Consider the following 25,568-nt stretch of genomic DNA (forward strand, 5'->3'; position numbering starts at 1 on the left):
CCTATCTAACAACACATTCTTAACAGAGGCCTAGCAATTATGCTCCTTGGTGTTTATCAACAGGTATTGGAAAGCTATATCTACATATAGACCTGTACCTGCATGTTTATAGACTCATTGCATTTGTGGAAATATGAAAGCAACAGAAGTGTTCTTTGATAGATGATTGTATAAACAAATAGTACACTATGTAATGCAACAGTTTACATCAAAGTAGTAAAAAGTGACAGAGGACCTGTAAATGCATATTTTAAATGAAAGTAGCCAATACAGACAGGCCAGATACTCTGCACTCATAGCTAGTTCTCATTCTAGAAATAAAAAAATAATAGAGACAGCATCAAATTCAGGGGTTCTGGAATCCACTATTTAAAAAAAACGTGGATGGGCAGTGGTGCACACCTTTGAATCTATCACTCGGTAAGCAGAGGCAGGCAGATCTCTGAGTATGAGGCCAGTCGCTTCTAAAAAGTGAGTTCCAGGACAGCCAGAGCTACACAAAGAAACCCTGTCTATATTTGCCATAATCTTCAAACTGTTAAATATGAAGAATGGACCTTAATGTAAACTGTGGGTTTCTCTTTAGTAATACTGCTTGAATGCTGACTCATCAGTTTCTCTAGAAAACACACTGAGGTAAAATATAAGTGATGCTGGAGATCAGAAGGTGGGGAGGAAGGATTCCCAACAGGTGCTCTCATACTTTCTGCTCAGCTCCTCTGCCAATTAAAAAGAAAAAAATTTCTGTGAATAAAAAATAATGCCATTTCAAATGGATGGCACTGGAAGAGTGAGGTAACCTAGTGACAAAAAGACAAGCATGGTATGTACTCACTCATATATGGATTTCAGACATGGAGCAGAGCATTTCCAGCCCAAAATCCCACTGCCAGAGAGTCTGGGGTGCAGGGAGGACCCTAAGAAAGATATGCATGGTAACCCAGAGAAGGGTTAGGGGATGTGATCCCCTAATTGGATTGGGGGAGGGAAAGGTAGAAGGAGATGGGAGAAAGAAAGGGAAAAAAGAGGATGGGAGAGCAGGAAGGTTGAGCCCGGGTAAGAATAGAGGAGAAAAGGATGGGAGATACCAGAAAAGAGGGAGCCAGTATAAGTAGGAGGAGAGATCTAGCACTAGTGAGATCTTCACAGATGTACAAGAATGACACCAACTGGCATTAAGGCTACCCTAAATGCCCTCCCATGATTATGAGAATGATGACTACCTTATATGCCATCCTAGAACTCTCATCCAGTGGCTGATGGAGGCAGAGGCAGATACCCACAGCTGTGAACCAAATTGAACTCCGGGAACCCAGTTGCAAAGAAGAGCGATAACCAAAGGATTCAAGATCGGGCTGGTGAAACCCACAAAGGCAGCTGACCTAAACAAGGGGGAACACATGAGCCCCAAACTGATGACTGAGGGGCCAGCATGGGACTGATCCAGACACCCTCCCACCGAACCTGGGTGACAGAGAGGAGGCCTTGGCAATCTGCGGGTTCTTAGAGAGGGGAACAGTATTTATTCCTGGCATACAGAAGGACACTGGGAACCCATACCATGTGAAGGGATGCTCTCTCAGCCTGGACACATGGGGAAGAACCTGGGCCATTCCCGGGATGATGTGATAGACTCTGAAATTCCCTCATGGAGGCCCTTGCCCTCCCTGGGGTGTGGAGGGGGTGATGGAGTGGGGGTAAAGGGTTGGGCGGATTGGGGGATGGGGGAGGAGGGGAGGGAGAGGGAACTAAAAGTGACATGCATAAAAAGTTAAATTATATATATATAATAATCCCTTTTATTTATTTAAATGACACAAAACAATATTCAGTGAAGTTTTAAGATGAATTATAAGCAAACTTGAAATAAAAGTTTTAAATTACTTTGGTTTTCATGGTCAATTTCTCAATGGCCTTTAGATGTTATTGTTCTTTAAAACATAATGACACTAAAATATTGCACCATAACCTTCCTTTCTATTGCATTTTTTTTGCCTTTTCATCAAAGAAATGTTTTCTTGCTAAAAAGTATTTGGCAAATTCTCTGGAAATAAAAATAAAGTGACTGTGCACTTTGTCACCTCAAAATAAACATGTTTGTTTTCACAGGAAATCTATTTTTTTGGCATTCATGAACATGTACCAAATTTCTCTTTTACTGCGGAGAAGGAAACTGAGGGTTGAAGGTCACACTGTTGTGCAGGGAGCATATCCACCAACTGGCAATAAAGCACCAACATTTCAGAGACAGGGTGGTGAAAAAATAAGGAATTTATATCACTTGCAGAAATAAATCCAGTAGACTATTACAATAAACAGCGTAACATGGATGTTTGTGCGTGTGTGTGTGTGTGTGTGTGTGTGTGTGTCTGTGTGAAAGTTCTTGGTGAATGTGTGTGTGTTTGTGCATGTATATTTGCGTCCATTGACAAATATTTATAAAATACAGAGCTATAAGGAAGATACAGCAAAGAAGTCACTGTAGAACTTCTTTGTAGGAATTCTTTCGATGTTTATGGTTCTCTTTAGTCAAATAACACCTAAAGGGTCACATATAGGGTTTTAGACTACAGCACAATCCCAAGCAAAATAAAGAAAAGGGGGAAGTCAGTAGAAGAAAATCTTATCTTCAAAGCCACAAGAAACATCTTGTGCTTAAATAAAGGCAAAAGCCAGCAACACTCCTGTGCCACTGTTCCCACTGAAACGAAGAAGCTGTTGGAAGAAGGAATCTCCTAATGACCATGTTCCCACTGCCCACCTAAACATCAGCATCACCTCCCCATCAGCTCCCTTAGCCCCATTTTTCCCCATTGAAGAACTCAGGCGGCAGTACAAAGAAGCAAGCCAATGTGACGCGAGATCCTGCTGTGGACCAGCACGGGACACTCCTGGGAATTCAGAAAAACTTGCAAAAACAATACAGCCTCAGTTAGAAATGTAAGGGATACAGACCCCAGAAGGATCCAGTTCCCAGGAAAGTCCATTGCTCTGCACTATCAACCACTCTGACATTGTACTCAGTCAGTCATGTATTCTACCAGAAAGCCTGTGCAGATTTTCTATAACCCTGATTTCATCATGACTTGGATTAAAATTGTTCAGTGCCCAGTTCCCACAGCTGCTTAACTCCTATGAATCAGATCATTCAAATCCACACTGAGATATGTTTCCTTACAATAGAAAAACAACCCAAAACAGTGTCAGTTAGTGACAACCGCAGTGCCTGTAGTATCTACTCATCACAACCCTGTTTTTGAGCCATTTTTGTTTTCAAGTACTCAAAGATAGTGGGTGTCTAATACTAATCCACCTTAACTATTGTATGAATGCATTTTCTTTCAAAATGCTCTTTCTTCTCATTCATGTACAGATGATGATCAGGTACATTGCTAAGGAATCATAGCCTATACCTGCTGTTTCTTAATCTATCCCTCCCTCTACTTCATATTTCTTTTCAACTTGAGTCTATGCCTCTCACAGGAGAGAAAGAAGAAGCCAAAGCAGGAGACACCAGAGTCTGAACCTCCCAGAGAATCAAACAAGACTAGAGGAAGGAGAAGGGGAAACAAAAGAAGGTGAAGGAAAAACACTTCCCTTCATCTCTCTGGTAGTTTACATCCTATGTTGAAGTCTCTGAACCAAAATGCTTAGCGTGCTTTTCCAGAAAAAAAAAAAAAGGCAAGTAGGGTAGAGATGGCAATGTCATTTACAAGTGATATTGATGCAATCAGCCTATCTTGTTGCCTTTGGTTTTTATAAACAGAAACCAGTAGGAACAAAAAGGAATTTTGCGAATGTAAGCTATGGGTTATCTTGCCTTTGGGAGGGTGGAAACAGCTATTTCCTTGGCATGACACAGCTGCCCCTCCGCTGGGGCAGCAGTTAAGTACATTGTTCTCTGCTGTCTACTTAACAAGTATTTCCAGTCAGAAGACAGTCATGTGCAGGGCATTTGACCCGAGTTCTCCCAAGGCAGGGTTGCTATTCAGTCTTCCCTTCTCTCCACACTGTGATGCTTTGTATAAACTTTATCCTTTATCACTTCATGCAAAGAACCACTGTTTAGCTCTGCCAGTTGCGAAAATAGCAGAATGTTTTCAGATTTGTCTATTACAAAGCACTAGATTTTCTTTGTTTTATATTTTTCTTTTGCTGTAAATGTATTCAGAAATAAAATGATATTCTGGGATATCTTCATGAAAATAGTCATTGGTATATATTTTGCTCAGAAGTTATGTTACTTGCTTAAAATAAACACTGTTTTGACCATTAAGTCCATGCCAGTAAAATAAGCATCATAAGTAAGCCTCATAAAAAAACAACAAAAAATAATAAAAAGAAAGTTTAAAAATTAATATTAAATGCAAACATTTTTGCTTGCAAAATTTCTTGTCTTATCAATGATCATTTTAAATTTTCTTTGGAATTATTATGATGGAAAAGTATGTGCTAATACATATTTTTAAAATGACATGAAAGGGAATTTTTAAGTCTCCCTATGACTTTAAGTAACCTAAGATGTGAGATCTGAAGAAAAACATCCATTGGTTTTTAGATATTTAATGTAATCCCTGTCGCTCACAAATTTTGAACAAGTAGTTATAAAAATCTTAAACACTTGAGGATGCCAAATTCCTCTACTATTTTTTTATCTATAGCATAAGAGCAAATATTTCTTTACACATTAGCTTTTCTTACTATTGATCAACTCGGACCAAATTGCAAACTCAAAATATGTCTAGACTGAAATTTCCCCTAATGTGTTCTGTTCACATTGGAACAAAGTAGAGGAAGGAGGAGAAGGAGGAGGAGAAGGGAAAGGAGGAGGAGGAAGAGGAGGAGGAAGAAGAAGCAAACGCTATGACTCTGTTCCAAAGTGAATTTTACTTGGAATTCTGGGGCTGAAACCGTGGTATTTGTCTATAAACACTCCTCTGGAAATTCATCTTGAGTTTCTATGCTCAAGTATCATCATCATCATCCAATACAGGGCTGTTAAACACCTCTGATCAAGGATCTTGGTGAACAGGAAAAATACTTTGGATAAGCCTGATGCAGTAATGTATACAAATAATTCCAGGGCTATGGAAGCTGAATCAGAAAAATCACAAAATTGAGACCAGCCTGGGCTTCATAAAGAGAAACTGAAAACAGGAGGGGGGGTCTAATGTGAGCCTGATGGCATCATTATTGTCAGAGTTTGTGTCAACATTTCAAACATTTCTTCAAAATTTATAAATAAGAAAATGAAAACAATTACCGAGGAAAGATAATAGCAAGAAGCCTCTATGTTCCTTGTGGATGGCCAGCAGTGTAGTAGGAGAAGTTTGTGAAAGAATGTAGGCCTTATTCTGTCTTTGATCATCCACATAAGTCACATTAAATGGGGGTCTTGGTGCTCTATAAAATAAAGTAAGACGCTTTTGATGAAGGTAATCAAAAGAATTTAAAGAACTTGGATCCAGAGCCTTCTTATATACCATATAGTCAATAACATAGAGGGAAAATTCTTTGTTGACATAGAGATATTAGACTACTATAAGACACCATCATTATCTTTGTCTCTTGATACTTAGTTTCCCTGATTTACACCTTTACTTAATGTATTCTTCCTTTTTCTGTTATGACACAGTCCTTAACATTTTTATCTAAATTTCCTTCCTTGATTATGAAAGGAAAATTACTTTTCTTCTCAAGTGTGGCAAAAGATACATCAATTAATTTTACCATTTTTATATGTCAGCAGCATTTAGTCCAAAGGGCCTTGAACAGTGATATGAATGCCGTGGTTATTCACTGAGTGTTAGTGGACATGCGTAGACATGTGCACAACTGTCATCTATGACTGTTAGTATTTTCATTGTATGCTAGTAGAAAGAAAGTCCATGCGCAATAGAGAAAACTCATTTCACAAAACTGAAAAACACTCCTGGTGGTGGTGGTGGCGCACGCCTTTAATCCCAGCACTCGGGAGGCAGAGGCAGGCGGATCTCTGTGAGTTCGAGGCCGGGCTGGACTGATAGCCTCTGAAACAATACAGAGAAACCCTGTCTCGTAAAAAAACAAAAAAAAACTGAAAAACACAAGTAAGGAGATAAAGAACTACATGAGACAAAATTAAGAAGACTTCTATGAGTATTTGAGCTTCTATTGGGAAAGCAATGAACAGAAATCCTTGAAGAATTACGTGTTCATGCTTGGTCTTTATACCTAAAGCAATCCACTAGGAAAGTATGTATCCAAAAAGGAAGGATTAATCATAAATATATAAAGTGAATCAAGAAATTATTTAAATTTCACCCAGTTCCCAAATCAACTTCTCAAAGCTTCAGAACACGGTTTTGTGGCTTGCGTTGCTGTGCTTTTCTGCAGGCTTGTCTTATTGAAGACATGGCTCCTTTGATGTGGTCAGGTTACAAATTTGCAGGAAGCTTCCAAATTGTCAGAGGCAAAATGAGGTAATTAAAAGGGTCAACTAAATAATTAAAATCAATTTGACTCAGTCATACATGCTAATGAAATCTTGGGATGGGATGAATAAATGAAATCTTCAGTGAATCCCAAACCACACTGCAAATGGTAATTGCAGTTTAAAAAACTGACTCACCGCTCTTCAGACCATCTGTTCTGAAAGCAAATTAAAGAGGTTTGATTCAACTCCACTGTTCACTCTCTGGGTGGAGATGCTAGTCAGCAGGGAAATTCATTGAGGAGGAGCTGGGAGCATGAACATCCCGTGTCTCCCAATTTATCAGCCAATCGGTCATTACTCCTGTTCACGCCTTTACCAGGTCTACTTTTCCAAATTTAATAAATCATCCTGAGACACTTCATACTGACGGTTTTCACGGGTTTTACTACGTCATCATTTTTAACTTATCTTTAGAAGTTTGAAAATAATTCACACTATTGAAATGTATCAAGTAGATGCGTGGCTGTTTTGTTTCTTTCACAATCACCCATATTCATTTCACCAAATAGCACTTATTAGACAGCATAGCTTTGTCTGCCCTCTGGTTGCAAAGCTGTTCAATATGACCACAAGGGCATGGACACTACAGACAACGCCCATATACCTCTCCCAACACAGGAACACTCTTCCTTACTCACCTGTCAATCAATCTAACCTATGTTATATTCTGTAAAGCTCAGGTCTTCCATTTCTTTTCACCCAGTCTTCATGCCTGAATTTCCTCTATCATCCAGCAGCTCCGCTCTGCATCTTCTCCTCCTGTGATGGATTCCACTTGTGCTTAAGTCTTTCCAGATCTGAGTCCCATCTCACAAACTGGCCAAAGACCTGTTCCCAGAAACTCTTGTTCAGCAAGGGAACTAACAACATAAGTCCCTTCTTCCAGATCATGTGTCTTCAATGCAAACGTGGGTAATAAAGTTACTAATACATTGTTTTATAGAAATTCCATTCTCTGGTTGGCAACTGTCTATTTGTCTCTTCCCCCATTAGACTATGAATATGTTTAGCTTTGACAGAAAGGATGATCTTGTTCCATGTGAGCATTTGTGTGTGTGTGTGTGTGTGCATACATGTGTGCCACCACCTTTGTGAAGGTACCTTCACAGGCCCGAAGATGTCAATCCTCTGGAGCTGGTGTCATCCAATGGGTTCCCATTTACTGGGAACCAAATGTGTGGGTGCTGGCCCAGGAAGCAGGTAGGCTAACTTAAGATCTTCATTCCACACTCATCCAAATTCAGTCTCCCAGTTACATCTCTATCTCTGTAGCTGAAGGCCTGCTGTGGCCTCACCCTCTCTCTATCTTCATATCAAGTAGATTACACAGATCTTATCCTCCAACCTTCTTTCTCACTCAGTTCTCTTATGCCAGCCCACAACTGCAGCAGGCATTCACTGGTAACGACCAGCCAAGCATGCCAGAAAAACAAGTAGGCCAGCTCAGCAGGTAGATAAGCTTCAGATCCTCAGTCTCCCTCCCCTCCTTCATATCATATGCCCCAGTCCAATCCCTAGCTCTGTTGCAGACGACCTGTTGTGGCATCTCCTCACTGTCTGGCCCCATCCCTAGGGGACTAAGGAAATACTAGTGGAACATCTTCCTTTCCTTGATATAAAACCAGATACACTGAACCTCATAGAAGAAAGAGTGGGAATAGCCTTGAAACCATTGGCACAGGGAAAGACTTACTGAACAGAACAATTCTATCACAGGTACTAAGATCAACAATTAATAAATGGAGCCTCATGAAACTGAAAATATTCTGTAAGGCAAAGGACAACATCATTTGGACAAAGAAGCAGCCTACAAAATGGGGAAATATTTTACCAACTATATATCCGATAGAGGGATAATATTCACAATATATAAAGAATTTGAAAAGTAGATTACGAGAAAACAAATAACCCAGTTAAAAAAGAAGGTACCCTCATGGCAGCTCAAAACTATTTGTAACTTCAGTCCCAGAGGGATCTGACACCATTACACAAATACACATGCTGGCAAAAAAGTGCATAAAATACAAATACATTTTTAAAATGGGGTGCAGATATCAACAGAGAATTCTCAAAAGAGAAAATTCAAATGTCTAAGAAATATTTGAAGAACTGCTCATCATCCTAGTTATCAGGGAATGCAAATCAAAACTACTTTGAGATTTTATCTTACACCCATCAGAACTGTTAACATCAATCAAACAAGTGACAGCTCATGATAGTGAGGATGTGGATTGCTGGTGAGGATGCAAACTTGTACAACTATTGTGGAAATTAGTGTGGTGGTTCCTCAGAAAGTTGGGAAACTATCTACCTCAAGATCCAGCTATAACTCTCTTGGGCATATATCCAAAGGATGCTGCACAGAGACACATTGCTGCTGTGTTCATAACAGCCAGATATTAGAAACAACCTAGATATCCCTCAATAGATAAATGGGTAAAGAATATGTGGTACATTTACACCATGGAGTAGTACTCAATGATTGAAAATGAAATCATGAAAGTTGCAGGTAAATCCTGAATGAGGTAACCCTGGATCAGTAAGACAAATAGGATATGTATTTGCTTATTGGTATAATTGGCTGTTAATCCAGTGATAAACAGGCTACAATACATAAAACCAGATAAGTTTGGTTAAATGCAAGGAACTGGGCCAGGGCCAGTGGCAGATAGATCTCCCTCAGAAAGGGAAATAGGAGAGATAGTTATAGATGGATGAGAAGAGGACAGGAATGTGAGGATCAAGTAGGGAGGTAGAAGGAAGAGATGTTAAGTGAGGGAATATGGGGAGAGACATCTAAAATTAAAGACAATTTGAGGAGTACTATGAAAATCCAATGCAGCAGAAACTTCCTAAAATATACATACTATATGAAGGAGATCTAAAGTAAACTGTCAAATAATGGGGCAGACAGAGTCCCACCTAGACATTACTTGTCAGCAAATGAAGCTGCCAGTCCCAGGGATGGGCTACATCTAACTGAATTGTTCTCCAAAGAGGTCCATAGGAATCCCCAAATAAGCCAGAGTGATACCAAGACTATCAATTGCTCTCCACAAACTTATGATTAGGCCCTATTGGTGAAGACAACGCCTACAGAACACATTGAACATGGAGAAGTTGAGCTGGTGCCTACATAGAGCCTTCAGTCCTACATGTTAATGAGACACAATAAATAAATGACCCAGAGACTGATATTGGAGTTCAAGTTTCAAGCTGAAGATCAGAGAAGCTAAGCAGCCGACCACTACCTGTTACTTCTACCTCTACTCAGATCCAAGGGGCGATCCTCAGACAGTTCTTGACTTCACTGCTCTTCAGAGTCACTCAGACTGCTATGCTCTCTTCAACATGGCTAGAGACTAACTCTCAGACTGAATGCTCCTGTCTTATATACCTCGCTAATGATCTGATTAAAGGCATGTGATCCCAGGTGCTGGGATCAAACGCATGAGTTCTGTTACTCTTCATCCTTGGGTAGGCCATGGTGGCCTTAAACTCAGAGAAATCCATCTACCTGTCTCCTCAATCCTAGGATTAAAGGTGTGTGCCACCTCTGCCTGGCTATGGCTTGCTAGTATAGCTTCTGGGATTAAAGTTATGTATCTCCATTGCCTGACATCTATAGCTTGTGGCTGACTTTGCTTTCTGAATCCTCAGGCAAGCTTTAATAGATCATAAATAATATATCATCATATGCTAATGTTCATGGTACAGGAAGGGATTCTGAATGTTACCAAAGGAGAAATGCAACACCAAATTAGGCACAAGTCTTTGGATCTATAGTGTTGCCCTGGCAGCAAAATATTCTACTGCAATAGTGGCATAAAGCTTGTGACACAAAGTAGTTAACCAATATCTGATTTGACTAAAGACCCACTCCACATGATGGAATGCATGCCTGGTACTGCTTGGATGACAAAGAACCTGAGACTAGATAGTCCAAGGCCCTAGGATAAAACCAAATACTGCAGTTGTGCTAAAAGAATATAGCAAAAAATGACTCCTAATGACATTCTGCTATACTCATAGATCAGTGCCTTGCTCAGCCATCATCTGAGATGCTTCCTCCTGCACCAGATGGGAACAAATACAGACCCAAAGTCAAACAATATGCAAAAAGTGAGAAGCCTTTTTGTAGGGTTTGGTTTAAAAAAAAAAAGGAACAAAGTGCAGTAGATCACCAATTCAGAACCAACCAGAGGTACAATGTGTATTCATGCAATGAGAGTTTCATAGACTTGTCTTTGTGCAAGTGGCTACATAGGAGAATGGTGATCTAATAGTCCACTTCACCTACCAAATCCTGTCATGGGTCGGGAAGAAGGCAATCACATGAAGACTTATGTAAGATGAAAATGCTCAATGATCTAATTCAACTCATAGACTTCAAGTGAGACACACAAGTTAATAATAATTAAGTAGAAGTACCTACATTGAAACAAAAAGATATAATTCAACAAGTTAAAATATAAACCATATGAAATTCCACATTCTTAATATATCTCGAGATAAGCAGACTTACATTTACATAATTAAAACCGTGGAAACGATGATTCTTTAAAATCATAAAAAGTCCTGAAGGTAAATTATGCTACTAACTCTTGGTGAAATAAAGTTAAAATGCTAAAATAGTATTTCATTTTGAATAAATTATTACTAAGAATCAAAAGAAATTCATTTTTGAATAGTTTGAATTCTGAAATAAAAAAATTCACATCTAAGAAAGAATTTACCATAGTTGGATTTCATGATATGGCTTTGCACTGAACTATCAGACTTTAATGCCCTATTAATAGAAATACCATTTGTGGAAAAATCAAAGTTCATACCTTTAATATTCTTAAAATTGTTAAAAGGCCTATTACCTTGGTAGTTCATTCATGACACATTCCTGGGTCTATTACCTAAACCTCATTTTCAGATCGCAAGTAAATGCATAAGACTGGTATTCTAAACTTCCTTGATCTTATATGAGACTACCATTGGAATAAATTTGCCTCACAGATTGTCCTGTTCAGTAGATATGTCATTTCAAAGCTGAACGATGAAATCGCCATGAATTCCCTCTTTTTCTCCTTTTTTTCTTGTTTACTGTGTGAAAAATTCTGAAGTTTGATAACACTACTAACCACAAGTGTCATTCTCCCACAACTTGCCACAATAAACCTTCCCTGCAACCACACTGAGCTGTGACTTAAAAAAGGAAAAAGACTCAATTGCTTAAACCATAAAAACTTGGGTTTGTTATTTCCTTCCAGCAGTAGGTTAATCTTGAATTATTGAATAGTATAACAGTAGAAGACACAAGAGTCTGACTCAGATGTCCACAATCATAATTTCATATTGAATTCAAATACTGAGCTCCTAAAACAATGCCAAAGTCTAGAGATTGCAGAAATATGTCCTTTGATACAGTGCTTGTCACTCACGCCTTGCTCAGTGATTTACCTCTATAATCACAGTGCTCAGGAGATGGAGACATCAGATTTCTGGGGCTTGCTAGCCTGCCCTGCCCAGCCAGATCACTGAGCCCCAAGTTCACTGAAAGACCCTATTTCAAATTAAAAGGCTGATCATGGAAGACACTGGGTGTTGACCTCAGTTCTCCGTGAAGACACGTGCTTATCTCTCCTACACGTACACATGTCTACATCAATCGCCACCATTCCCAAACATATACTGCCTCCAATGTCTAATTCAAGCATGTTCAGTCTTGGTTGCATATTGGATTCCAGTTCAGAGATCTTCCAAATACTAATGCCTGGCATTCATTTGAAACAGTTGGAGCTGGGTCTCTATCGGAGGACCAAGGATCATGTTTCAAGAGTTCTCCAGTTGATTCTGATGTACAATAAGAAGTGGGAACCCATGCTATCCTGTACACTGAATCCTACTAGAGATGGTGCCAAACCAAGCACATAACCTAGTTCCTGTCAACTCAGGTCAAAATCTACACACCCAGAACACAGAACTACTCTAGAAAAATGTTCCAATATATATTTTTAAGATCTCACAATAAATCTGCCCTTAACTCACAGCAGACATCATCTTCTCTTAATTAAATGTGGTAAGGGTTGGAATCAAGGGCTTGAAGAAAATTTAACTTTCCCCAAGAAACAACTCTCACAATAATCTGAAAACAATAGTTTTATGAGGTATTGGTTTACAAACAGCAAAAACTCACTCAATTCTATTTAAACATCAAGATCGGAGGATTTGTTTTCAAGCTACCACCAAATTATGCTGCTGAGTATTTAATCAAAACATTGCATGTGAGCTTATTTAAACTCCTTTTCTATATGCAGCAGGATAAGCAGAATGTACATGTCAATGGAGTCAATTGTTCTGTTCTTAAGTTCAACATTCTAACTCTAAGCCAAGATCAAAAGCAAATATCATTCCTATTAAACCCTTACTTCTTCAGACTATGAGTTATTAATCTCACTCTAGTAAAACTGGAACTACAAAAGAAGTTCAGAGGAAAGCACAAGGGGAAAAGAATGAGTTTTACCTCACCTATCCTGCTGGACATATAAATGAGTGATTGTCCAATCAATACACTACAAAGAGCTTTACTTTATTTGCATTGTTAATTCAAAATCAAGCACAAATAATAAAAACTAGGAATCGCAGTGGTCTTAATGCTATTACCCTAAATGCAATATTAATAGCATTGGTGATAACATTATAAAATCCATCTGCTGCTTGCCTTCAGAAGGACACAACTGCTCATGGTAGGTGTATATAGTGTCTATGTGGTTTTCCACGTTAGCTACAATCAGTTGTATTGTTTTAACAAATAATAAAACTTACACCCCTAAGTTTGAAACATCTATCATGGCTTCTATACTAGGTGAAATGATTTACATATGTTTAGATGGCTATAAATAAAATGCTAGTAATACCTGAATGCCAGAAACACACCAATGTCTTTTGCTTTCTATTATTATTATTATATTATTAATTATTATATTATTAACTTTTGTATTTTTACGATTGATTTCCATTAACTGGAATATTCTAGTAAATATATAAATGTTCTCTCAAATTAAATTAAAGTTCTTAAAACTATAATTGGGTTTGTTGGATGGGATATAATAATAATTGCACTAATGGGAAAATGCAGAAAGAAGATAGAATTTTCACATTTCAATAAAATTGACACATAAAATGTTTAAGCCAGCAATAACTACAGCGAAGTGACCACTGGAAAGATGACACGCATATCAGGTCTCAAGAGTTAGCATTCAAGGGCTACATCTCAATCAGAATGCCATTACACCAGCAAAAGGACTTGATTTTTTTCTGGTTAGCATTTACCATTTAAAGGTAATTGATTTTAATCAATCACTTCAACAGTAATCCATTTTTAGTACAAAATAAACTGAATATATTATTTACTTCTTGCTTAGTAAGATGAATTAAGGAAGATTATAATTGAAAGCAGTTTACAGGTATTCTCTCTTCTATTGTGTCTAATAGTTAATAGATTTCATACAATAGGTGAAACTGAAAGAAATGGGAGGAAAATTTTAAAGACATAGAAATGTACACAGAAAATTTTTCTAGGAGTGACTTTCAATCTATCACTTATAAAAGTCATTTTTATTTTTGCATTGTTACTTTGAATAATATAAAAATGACAAACAACAGTAATGCTTAGACATATTTGCTTCTGCTTTGATCTGTTTTTGCTGGGATATTAGTTTGTTGAACTGTAAAGTCCATCTTTGTACATTCCAGTTCTATCACTTCTGTAAAATATGTGCAATAATGTGAGCCATGCCTGAGTGAAGGTGTGGAACAACTTTCCTCAAAATTGTCTTATGTTTGTATTGTCACTTTGTTTGTAGCCTCTGCTAGTCATTGATGTGTCTTTTACTGCTATATAGTAGGCCTTTTCTAGGATATCACATAAGTGGATTGATATCCCTGACTATATGACCATTTAAGATATATCTAAGATTTATACATGTTGTGTTATCAGTAATTTTCTCCTTTTTACTGTTGAGTAGAATTTCTTTGCATGGCAGTAACAAAATTTGGTTATCTATTTACTGATCCAAGGACACTTGGATTGTTGTCCAATTCTGAATGGCTATGAGTAAAACTATTGTAAACATTTTTTTCTAAGGTTTTGAATGAAGACACTATCCACTTCAAACACAGGACCCAGATGCCCCTGACTAAGAATACCTTCTTCATAGTATCAGAAAGTACTCGGCAGTGCAGTCTTACAAGGGAGGGAAGCAAAGAACAATCCTATGCAGCTGGGGTGTCTGTGAACCACAACAATGACCACCACAATAACTATAAGAGTGCAGTCGTGGCATCCATACCTTGACAGGAAGCAACAGCTCCTCAATTGTACTTAAGACCCACTGTTCTACAACAAAGAAGTCATATCTGCTACTGAAAACCTAGCCCAATACCCAGGGCTAATAAAATCACAGCACAGTAACACATACCTGTTATTCCAACGCTGCTACAGGGAAAGGAGAAATAGAGACAGGAGAATCCTATGAGTGTTGTAAGCCAGCTAACTGAGTGTATACATCAATCAACAACAAAAACCTGCCTCAAAGTCAAAGGTTGTGACTGACGCTTGAGGTTGTCTTCCAACCTTCACTCATGTGAGCTGATACGAACATGCCTGGACTCTCATGCACATTCTTACATACATGCATATAAAGCTGTGGTGATACCTTGCTTGTACAAATATAGCCTGTCTGAAGGTCAGAGAATACAGCTTGCCAGTAGCTAACATAGAGGTCAGGAGGTCTTTTCAGACAGACAGGAAGTGAGCTAGCTGGACAGAAACAGGATATAAGCAGGGAGAAACAGAAACTTACTCTTCTGTCTTTTGAGATGCTAAGGAGGTAAGGTATGGAGGTAGCTTGCTCCTCGTCTCTGGTCTGTGAGCATTTCCCTCTAAACTCCAGGTTTTTATTACTTAGACCAATTAAGAACTCCTTTTACATATACCTATGCATACATATCACCAGCACATATTCACAAAAATGTGTAACCAATATGAAATACATTTGCTGAGGAAGGTTAAATTGTTCATTATCTAGGAAAATAATGACCTAGACAGCATAAGATAATGTTTAATGGCTTGATAAAGGAAGATAATATAACCTTGTTTCTCCATCACTCTCTAGGAGAAAAGTCTGAAATTTATGACTTTATGACATAAAAAACCAACAAAAATAGTTCACATGTAGGCAGGAACTACAGTTTTTGTCATTTTTAGAAAGAAAATATCTAGTCTAATCCAGTTTTATTGTAGTCAATTTAAAATTTTAAAAAATGTTTCTCTACAAGGTATTTATCTGTATTCTCACAGAATCATTTTATTGACTAAAAACTGTCCTGAGTCTCTGTTGAAAATGTAATACCATATTTGTTGCCTCTGTGAACAACTTTAGGGCCCTTCCTCTGGTTATTGATGCATATACTTAGCTTGGTAGCCTCAGCAATGGCATCCAGGATCTTGGCAAATAGTCAGTTTAAAATTAAGAGATTAAGTCCATCAAAAGCCTATTAAAAAAACTGGCAATAAAAAGAAAATCCAGGATCCCAAATAATCCCTTGCTTTCCAGTTCAGAAATGAACCTTAGAGCAGAATTCTTAATTAACTCTATGAAGTTCTTCTCCCAAACATACTCATTTTCTCCAGGAGATGAAACTTTTTTGTAGTTATAGTTCCAAAGTCCAAAGAAACTTAATTGAGATGCCTAAAAGATAGTAAGTGGAGCTTGTTGCTATGACTTCAACAACTAGCACACAGCTAATCGGCATCCATTGCCAGCACAGAAAGGAGCTGGCTAAGTCAGTTTCTTAACATTCCTTTTAAAGATTCAGTGATCAAAACTAAAATTTGGCCTAGAAGCTGTCATGAGTATAAAGATGCAAGACAAAAGATTTGGCAAGTGTTAATAAGGATTGGAAAATAACAACCCACAGTCAGATTTCCCAAACTCTGAGGATAGTCAAGTACAATAAAAACCAGTCAAGAGCCTAACAGGAAAAGATGATACGCAGTGTAGCGTGATGGGCGGACTCATTGCTCTGATTTCTTGTCAATGCTGAAAGACTGGATGTTTCTCCATACTAAACAGCCAATAAATAAACAGTGAACTACAGCCAATGGGACAGAGGATGAAAGCCAGTGACAAAGAAAACAGAAGGACTCAACTTGAGGAAAACAAAAAGCTACTTGTACCTCAATTCTGTAGTCCTTGCAGGAAAAGGAAGCTTACACAGAAAAGTCCTGTGCCCTGGTAGCAAGATATACTCTGTACACACCACACATCGCATCTCAATTTCATCTGCACATAGGACCACATATTAACTGAGGAAGGAGTCAGGGACAAGCAAAAAAAAAGCATAATTACAAATATCCAATTCGTTTTTAAATGACCTATTCAGAATGCATTATTTTAATTATGTTGTGCCGTGTTTTGTTTTGGTAATGTTGTTTTGAATCAGTCCCTAACATGGATGACTGGAGAGCAGTGAATGAGGATTTCAACCCCAAGGATTATAGCCTTCTTCAAGCCTGCACCATTTGAATTCTAAAAGCCAAGAAAAAGTCCAAGAAGGGGAAAATAGGAAAACAAAAAGAAAATAAAAGGGAATGGAAGAGGGTTCCAGGATTCTAGAGACCTAAAGGTAAGATTGTGAAATTTAAGTAGCAAAATGGAGAATCTTTCTCTTTCCCCTCCACGTCAAGTCAATCACACATGTATCAAGCTATTTAGCCCGATGGGATAGGATGAATTTTTTACAGTGCTCATTAATGAACAATCTGTTGATTGGCTATCTTTATGGACACTGAAATATGCCATATTTATGTATAACCAAAACATTTAAATGTAAACTTAGTTTAATCATTATAATATTTTATTAAGTTATAATTAATGCTTAATTTTAAATAGGATAAATTATTTAATCTGTAATTATATATCTTCTCAATTCTAAATCACATGTTATAAATTCCTTATTGGATCATGGTAGTGACTTAGTCAGACTTCAAAACTTGTTTGGAAGTTCTATGTATAAATGGATTCAACCTCCTGGCAGCCCAGTCTTTTTTTTTTTTTTTTTTTTTTTTTTTTTTTGATTTTTCGAGACAGGGTTTCTCTGTATTGTTTTGGAGGCTGTCCTGGAACTAACTCTGTAGACCAGACTGGCCTCGAACTCACAGAGATCCGCCTCTGCCTCCCGAGTGCTGGGATTAAAGGTATGTGCCATCAACGCCCGGTGGCAGCCCAGTCTTAATAAATGATTCTGTCTTCTTTCAGGTCATTATCTAATATAAGGTGACAGGAAGTCATGGAAGGTCTACAAACAGAAGAATACAGCAACTTTGAGCAAATGGACCAACAGAAAATATTCCAAATCATTTTCCGATTTAGTTGTAGGATTGCATTGTAGAGCTTAATTAATTGGCAATTACCAGACTTGTGAATATTTTCAGTTTGTGCTTAAGTTTACTGGTCCCTTCCACTTTCTCATTGAAATGCCAGCTTCATCCATGTCTTTTTATTTTCCCACCCATGACTTATTCTAGTCAATAAAAGAATGCTGGTGGCTTTATTATTTCTAATATTTATTTTGTTATTATACCTGTAACAAAATCTGATCAGATAGCTATCTCCCAGCAACACTACAATTGCAAGATCGTGAAAGCAATAGGAGGGAGGTAATTGAAAGGGGAAAGCCATAAGCAAGTGAGGGGAGAAGGAGGGGTAAGAACTAACCGCAACTGGCATACATGTGTTAAGATGCCATAATAAAACCCATTATTTTATATACTACCTTCAAAAATTAATGACTTTAAAAGGCTGTGTTTGGCTGCAGTATGCCTGTTAATGGGCCTGTGATGATGAGGGCAGGTCTAGATTTGGAGTGACATGGTGAGGAAACAGGAAGGATAAGACACTGGTGTTTAGTTGAACCCTGCTCGGCTCACTCCCAGGGTACTTTTTAACTGTGTTTATAAAATTCTGGCTAGGGTGTGGTCCCACACCTTTCCAGAGAATGAGAAATTTAGCAGAGAAAACTTAGTACCCCATGAGCAAAAGCTGGAGTGAGTGCAAATGCAGATGTGTTCCAGAACATTCGTACCCCACACCCAAGACTATTTTGTTGCTCTTCACAGGCTATTCACACATCACTACAGGTTCATCTCCTGACAAAGTCACAAGCTACCATGTTTCTCTTCCAGGTACTCTTTCATAGAACTCATCTTGGCTGTAACCTCTACAGTTCTCTTCCACTCTTGGTCAGTGTTCTAAATAAACTATATATTAATCTGTATATCTGCAGCTACTCTTCAGAATAATCGTTGGTTCCTTGTGTACAAGTTTTTTTAATCCCAATTAGCTGAAGTGCTTTTGAACTGGAAATTGTTCTTACTTGATGTCTCTCATTCTGTCATTCTGTTTGTCAACCAAAGTGAGCATGTGATTCACCCTTAGAGGTACCTTTTCCCTTTTTAGTCAAATCAACACTAACATAGATTCAAAGGGCTGCTTTGTGCTGGGAGGAATACCCTTCTAATATGGAATGGCCTCATATTATACACATAATGACACATGTGAATTGAGATGGATACTTGTGGGGACAGCAGACCTTGAGCAGAAACCCACTTCCCCTTCGGCCTGGGAGCAGGCAGCTGTGAGATAATGTTTACTGAAAACAATTCAGTGCTATAAAGCTCTTGATAGGGCTCAGATAAGGGCTTGCTCACTGAGATACCATGACTTTCACACCCCCTACGGCTAGATGCCTCTTCCTGTCCCCCAGCTGTGTCTCCCCGATTCTGGGGCTGGAGATTAAACCACCAGCCAGGAGGGTGAGAAGTCTGGAAAGAATTGTATGTAGATGGATGACAGAAGTCCTTAAAAAGGGAAGCTCTTTTTTCTTGGAGAGACTTCTCCTGAGATTTCTCTCTCCAAAAACTGACTTGGGGTCTCCTCCTAAGCTGACTTGGGAAGCATAAAGTTTTTCTTAAAGCAACCGACCGGTCTCTGTGTCATCTATCCCGACCACCTCGCTACATTCTCGGATGCAGACCGCACAGCAGGTGCGACAGATACTTTAAGTTTTTTTGACCTTTTTTCAATGAGTATCATTTAACATCTCATTCTATTTCAACTAAGATATATCTACTGTATTGGGTAAATGGATATCAATTAAGGGAACTGTTAGGAAAGAAATGAAATTTACTCATGAAAATATCAACCAGGCCAGCGAAATAGCTCACCAGGTAAAGATGCTGTGAAAGCCTGATGACTTGAATTTGTTGATAGCCAGAATCCACATATAAAGGTGAAAGGAGAGAACTAATTCTGCAAAATTATATTCTGCCCTCAACATGCACAACTTGGTATGTGTACCTTCTAGACACATGCAACACACACACACACACATACACATACACACACACTCACACACACAAAGTAAAACAATTTCAAAATAAAAGTAAAAATATCAACTTGCTATGTCATGTATCAAAAAATAGTAAGATATTATTACTATACAAAGGTTAATAATGATCTAAAGTAAGCATTGAGTATGTAAAACTACTGATGCCACTGTTAGCTCCTAGGAATATCGTGTGTTTGGTATTTTGTTATTTTCAGTTTTTCTATTTAATCCTCATTTGATATATATAAAGGAAATCTAAGGAAACATAAAAAGAAAATGATTATTATATTTTTGGTTGTGAGCCTAGCTTTTAATGGCTAAGTCATTCCCTTTGGTAGGATAACTTGCTCAGTCTTGATATAGCAGGGAGGGGCTTGGTCCTGCCTCAACTTGGTGTGCCACTTTGTTGACTCCCCAAGAAAGGCCTTACCCCCCTGAGGAGTAGATGGGGAGTGGGGAAGGGGGAGACAGGAGCAGGAGAGGGGGAACTGGATTTGATATGTAAAATGAAAAATAAGTTTTTCATAGACTGGAGTCTATAGACTTCTTAATCTAAGTCTTGAGTTTGCAACCATGAGTCTTGGTAACATAGGTCAGCATTATCAGAATTAGGAGATATAAATGATTACCTCCTGACATCCCACTGAGGAGGCTTTAACCATGATATGTTTAGTCTCTTTATATTCACTTACTAGCTTAATTTTAGATTATGCAGTACTCTACTTATCCTTGCTAATCCATGCATGTTGTCTATAAATAAAAACATAAAAATAATAAATGTAACATAGCCATTAAAATGGGTGTAATGAGTTCATTTAAAAAAACATCTTCAGGTGACCAGAGAGACTTCACCCAGCAACTGATGGAAACAGATGCAGAGACACACACCAAACATTAGACAGATCTCTGGAAATCCTGTGGAAGAGGGACAGGAAGGGGTCAAACACACTACAAGAAAACCCACAGAGTCAACTAACTTTGCAGGGGCACCCAGAGAGTGAAATGCCAACCAGAGAGCTTGCATGGGACTGACCTAGGTCCTCTGCACACATGCTACAGTTCTGTGACTTGGTCTTCATGTAAGACTCAACAGCAGGAGCAGGGGCTGTCTCTGACTCTGTTACCTGCTCTCGGGACCCTTTCCTCCTACTGGGCTGCCTTTCCCAGCTTTAGTAGGAGAGGAAATGCTTAGTCTTACTGCAACTTGACATGCCCTGGACGACTGATATGCTTGCGAGGCCAGCCCTTTCTGAAGTGAAAGGAGGAGGAGTGGTTGGGGGCAGTTGTTGGGGGAGAGGAACTTGCCAGAAAGGAGGGCAGGAAGGAATACTGTGATTGGCCTAAGAGAAATATTTTTTAAGAAGTCTTCAGATGCCATCACCTTCATAAGTAATTTATTTTTACTTTTTTACTTTCAAGACCAGATTTAAAGAGCATAGCATAGTGCACACGACTTTAACAATAGCACTTGGGAGGCAGAAGCAGGTGGATCTCTGTGAATTTGAGACCGGCTTAGTAATACACAGGGTGAGTTCCAGGACACCAAGAACTACATTGTGAGATGCTTTCTTGCAAAACAAAACTTAGGTGTAAGAAACACAAAGGTTATTAGATTGCTCTCTAGTAAATTGATTCTGCCATCTTATGTCACTAACACTCACAATCCGTACTGTTCTTCTAGATCTTGAACTATTATTGTTCTATAATTGTTGTTCTTGTTAACTTCACTATTCATTTGATTTGTGGTGCTGTGATTAAACCTGGACCTTATTCATAAGTGGGTAAGTGTTCTACTCACAGAGTCACACAACCAGCATCCCCTCCCCTTTCTTTAATCCTGAAGTGATGTGCAATTGTCTTTCCTGCCTACCAAGTTTTCTCTCAACCAAGGAACCCTCTCATACTCATTTCTTCCTTCCTTCTCTCTCTCCCTAGCTCCATCCCTACATGAGCTCTTTCTCCTTTTCCTTCCCTCATCTTCTTTCTCCCTTTCTCATTCTTTCCCCACTTCTTCCTCTCTCTCCTAATCCTTGAAGTCTTGTCTGTAAGAGAAAATGTGGCTCTTTATCCATTTATTAAAGAAACTTTAATTTCATTTGGATTATGTAAATTTTAAAATCAGGAAAAGAGACTTTATCCTAATACGGAGACATTTGTTCAACTATGTTCATTTCTGCCGCATTCATAACAACCAAATGTTGGGGGAAAAAAAACCTTGATGTCTCTCAGCAGAAGAATAGATAATGAAAATTTAGCATATTTACAAGATGAGATATTAATCGGCCATTAAAAAATGAAATTGCAGGTAAATCATCCTGAGTGAGGTAATCCAGCACCAGAAAAACTAACATGGCATGCGATCACCATTTAGTTGTTGATATTAGCTATTAGTCAATGACAACCAAGCTATAACTCACAGAACCACAGAAATTAGGTATAGAGTAAGGCACTAGGGTGGACCAATAGATCTCCCTAGGACAGGGAAATAGAATAGATTGTTATGGATGGATGAGAGAAGGGATGGAATGAGAGGATCTACTAAGAAGGAAAAAGAAGAAAGGGACAAGGGAGAGAATATGGGGAGAGACCCCTAAAATTAAGGGCCCTTTGAGGGGTTGTATGAAAACCTAACTCAGTAGAAACCTCCTAAAATGTATACATATAAGAAGGTGATATAAATGGAACCACCATACTACAGGAGACATATCCCAGCTAGACATCACTTGTTACCCAATGAAACTTCCAGTCCTGGGGATGAGTTACATCTAATTGAATTGTTGGCCAAAGATGTCCCAAGGGAACTCCCAAATAACTCAGGCTGCTGCCAAGACTATAGGTTGCTCTCCACAAACTAATGGCGAAGCCCTGTTGATGAAGACAGCACCTACAGAACTCACTGAGTGGAGAAGTAGAGCTGGTACCTGCATAGAGCCTTCACCTCCATGCTCTAGCATCTTTGGTACAGGAAGGTACTCTGAATGCTACCAAAGGAGAAACATAAACACCAAGCTAAGCAGAAATCTTTTGCTCTATAGTGGTGTCCTGACTGCAAGACATGCTAATGCAATTGTGACACAAAGCTTGTGGGATTAGCCAACTAATATCTGATTTGACTTAAGATCCACTTACATCCATAAGATGTAACCCGTAACTGACACTGCTTGAATGACCAAGAACTTGAGACTAAATTGCCCAGGGAACGAGGGTAACACCAAGTGCTTTAATTCTGATAAATGAATCAACAAAATGACTCCTAATGAGAGTCTGCTGTACTCATAGATCAGTGTCTTGTTCAGCCATCATCAGAGATGCTTCTTCCTGCAGCAAATGGGAGCAAATAGAGACCCAAAGCTAGACAATATGCAGAGAGTGAGAGGCCTTGCAACAATAGGATGGCTCCACCAAGCCCCTCCCCTCAGGGCTCAGGAAGCCCTGCAGAAGAAGAGGCATAAAGAGTGTAAGAACCAGAGGGAATGAGGGAAATCCAAGGAAACAAGCACCACTAAATCAACAGGAATCTACATACATCGGAACTCACAGAGACTGTATCAGCATGCACAGGACCTACACAGGTCTGCACCAGATGGGGTCCTAGAGTTGAAGCAGAAATGCACACAAGCTCCCATCCCTAAATCCAGAGCTATCTCAAATTGGTAACCACTTGCAATTGAAAATTTGGTTTCTTCAAAGAGTGTCTCACTGGTGAAACAAACTACTCTTAGGGTAGGCGGCATGCCCAGCTGTAGATAGGCAACAGAAAATGAACACAACGTCACCTTTACAGGTTCGCTCTTTTGTCAGGGATTTTTTTGTCCTGTCTTATGTTTTATTTTATCTATATACTTATTTCTTCTCTCTTTCTCTTTCTTGTTTTACTCTACAGGTCCTTTTGGGTCTACATTATGGCTTCCAGTGTAGTGTTTCTATGGGATTTGTTTGTGCAAATGATTGGGTCTCTGTGTCAATATGCATTTCTTGTGCCTTTTCTTGGGCTCTTTTCTTCCTGTTGTTAGTATTGGTTTTATGTTGCTACGTTAATCTTTATTATCACTTAGAATTCTGTTCATTTTCTAATAAGATACAGAAAGATTGTGGATCTGGGTGGGAGGGGAAGTGAGGAGGAGCTGGAGAAGTAGAGGGGAGGGAAAGTAATAATCCGCTATAGTATTGATTAAAAAATCTATTTTCAGTAAGACAAAAAAATCTTTAAAGAGCCATATTTGATTTTTCTTGGTTCTTTTGTTCACTCATTGCAAAGGCTTTTCTTCTTTGAATAATGGAATTACTCTATCTTGTTCTCAGTAGGTCCTTTAATTTTGTTTTATTGTTATCACTTGGCAAGGTTCTTTGTCTAGCATTGTCCATTCATATCCCTATCCTGTTCTTGATAGACACACTTACTCAGTAGTTTTACCTGCTTTTTCTGTCCCCTACTTTTATTAAGGCTTAACATGTTAACCTCCTCAAACACTCTGTTTTATACTTCAGTTACTCTGTATGTTGGTAGATAAATACTTTAAAATTCATGAACTTGATGATATCTTGGTCAACTTTCTGGAAGTCAATGCTAGAATCCAGACATGGTACCAAATAATGAAGAGAAACTTTATATTAACAAATAACTGCTATGGATAAAAAAGACATGCAGCGATCAGGCACTGGGTTTTCATAGAAGAGAAGAGGGATTTTGTTTGTTTTGAAACAGGGTTTAATCACATAACCCTGTAATCATGTAACCATGTAACAATAACTCGCTACATAGACCAGAAGGATCTCAAAATCACAGAGATCCACCTAACTCTACCTTCTCACATTGCTGGAATAAAAGGCATGTGCCACAACACCTCACCAGAAGATATATTTTAACTGGATATAATGGTGACTCAAATTCCAAGTGCTTGTGCGTTAGACTCAGAGTATATCTATATTCGCCTAGCAATGTGCATGCATTTAATAATTCAGTGACCACTGCGTCCAAATCTCTTTTACAGCATCTCTTCGTTAACTATAAGTATCTCTTTATATTAGGTATCAGAGGGAGAAAAGGGCGATGAGAGGTTGGAGAGAGTGAGCTTCCCCTTGGTGGTTGGTTTCCATTTTGAACATACATATGGATATTGAAGGAGTAGAGAGACAGAAGCAGAGCCAGACAGCTGAATACAGAAGTCCAGAAAACCATATAACCATAAACAACACCTGAAGCCTTGAGACTGGAAGTCATGAATGATTTTATGGGAGAGATTCGGAAAGCTCTAGAAGAAAAATACCACGTTAGGGTTCCCGTGAGAAAAAAAGAACAGCAACAATAACTGTACTTCACTGTCCTGTGTGATAAAATGCAAGTGTGGATATCTCAAAACCTAGCCCTTGGTAGTAAATGTTTAAGAGCTGACGATTATGAATTAGTATTCTCGATACAAGAAAATGATTCAAAGTTGTAATGAGCAGTGCAACCAGCTTGCTGAGGAAGAGAAGCATTCTTTATGTTTTATTTCTCACTACAGTCCCACATGTCCTGACTCAGAATTAATTGAACTGAGAAATAAAACCATAGGTAGAGGTCTGGGTCCTAGGCATTCTGAATGTGAGTCTCAGGAGTCTGACCTGGGAATCAGTATTTAATAGGCTCTCTGATAGTCTAATAAAATTA

The 25,568-nt window shown here is 38.6% G+C and overlaps 1 protein-coding gene and 1 long non-coding RNA gene across 2 annotated transcripts in view; one reads left to right on the plus strand and one right to left on the minus strand.

Moving 5' to 3' along the window:
- The window catches only part of Gpm6a (glycoprotein M6A), a 268,227-nt gene that overhangs the window by 236,999 nt on the left and 5,660 nt on the right, over window positions 1-25,568 (minus strand). The gene's annotated exons all lie outside the window — the stretch shown is intronic.
- On the plus strand, window positions 16,744-18,082 carry LOC121134180. Its single transcript, XR_005871222.1, has 2 exons — window positions 16,744-17,155; window positions 17,788-18,082. It is a non-coding gene; the product is annotated as an uncharacterized LOC121134180 (long non-coding RNA).

The sequence above is a fragment of the Mesocricetus auratus genome, unplaced genomic scaffold (assembly GCF_017639785.1).
Source record: "Mesocricetus auratus isolate SY011 unplaced genomic scaffold, BCM_Maur_2.0 Super-Scaffold_100026, whole genome shotgun sequence".
NCBI classification, from domain to species: Eukaryota; Metazoa; Chordata; class Mammalia; order Rodentia; family Cricetidae; genus Mesocricetus; species Mesocricetus auratus.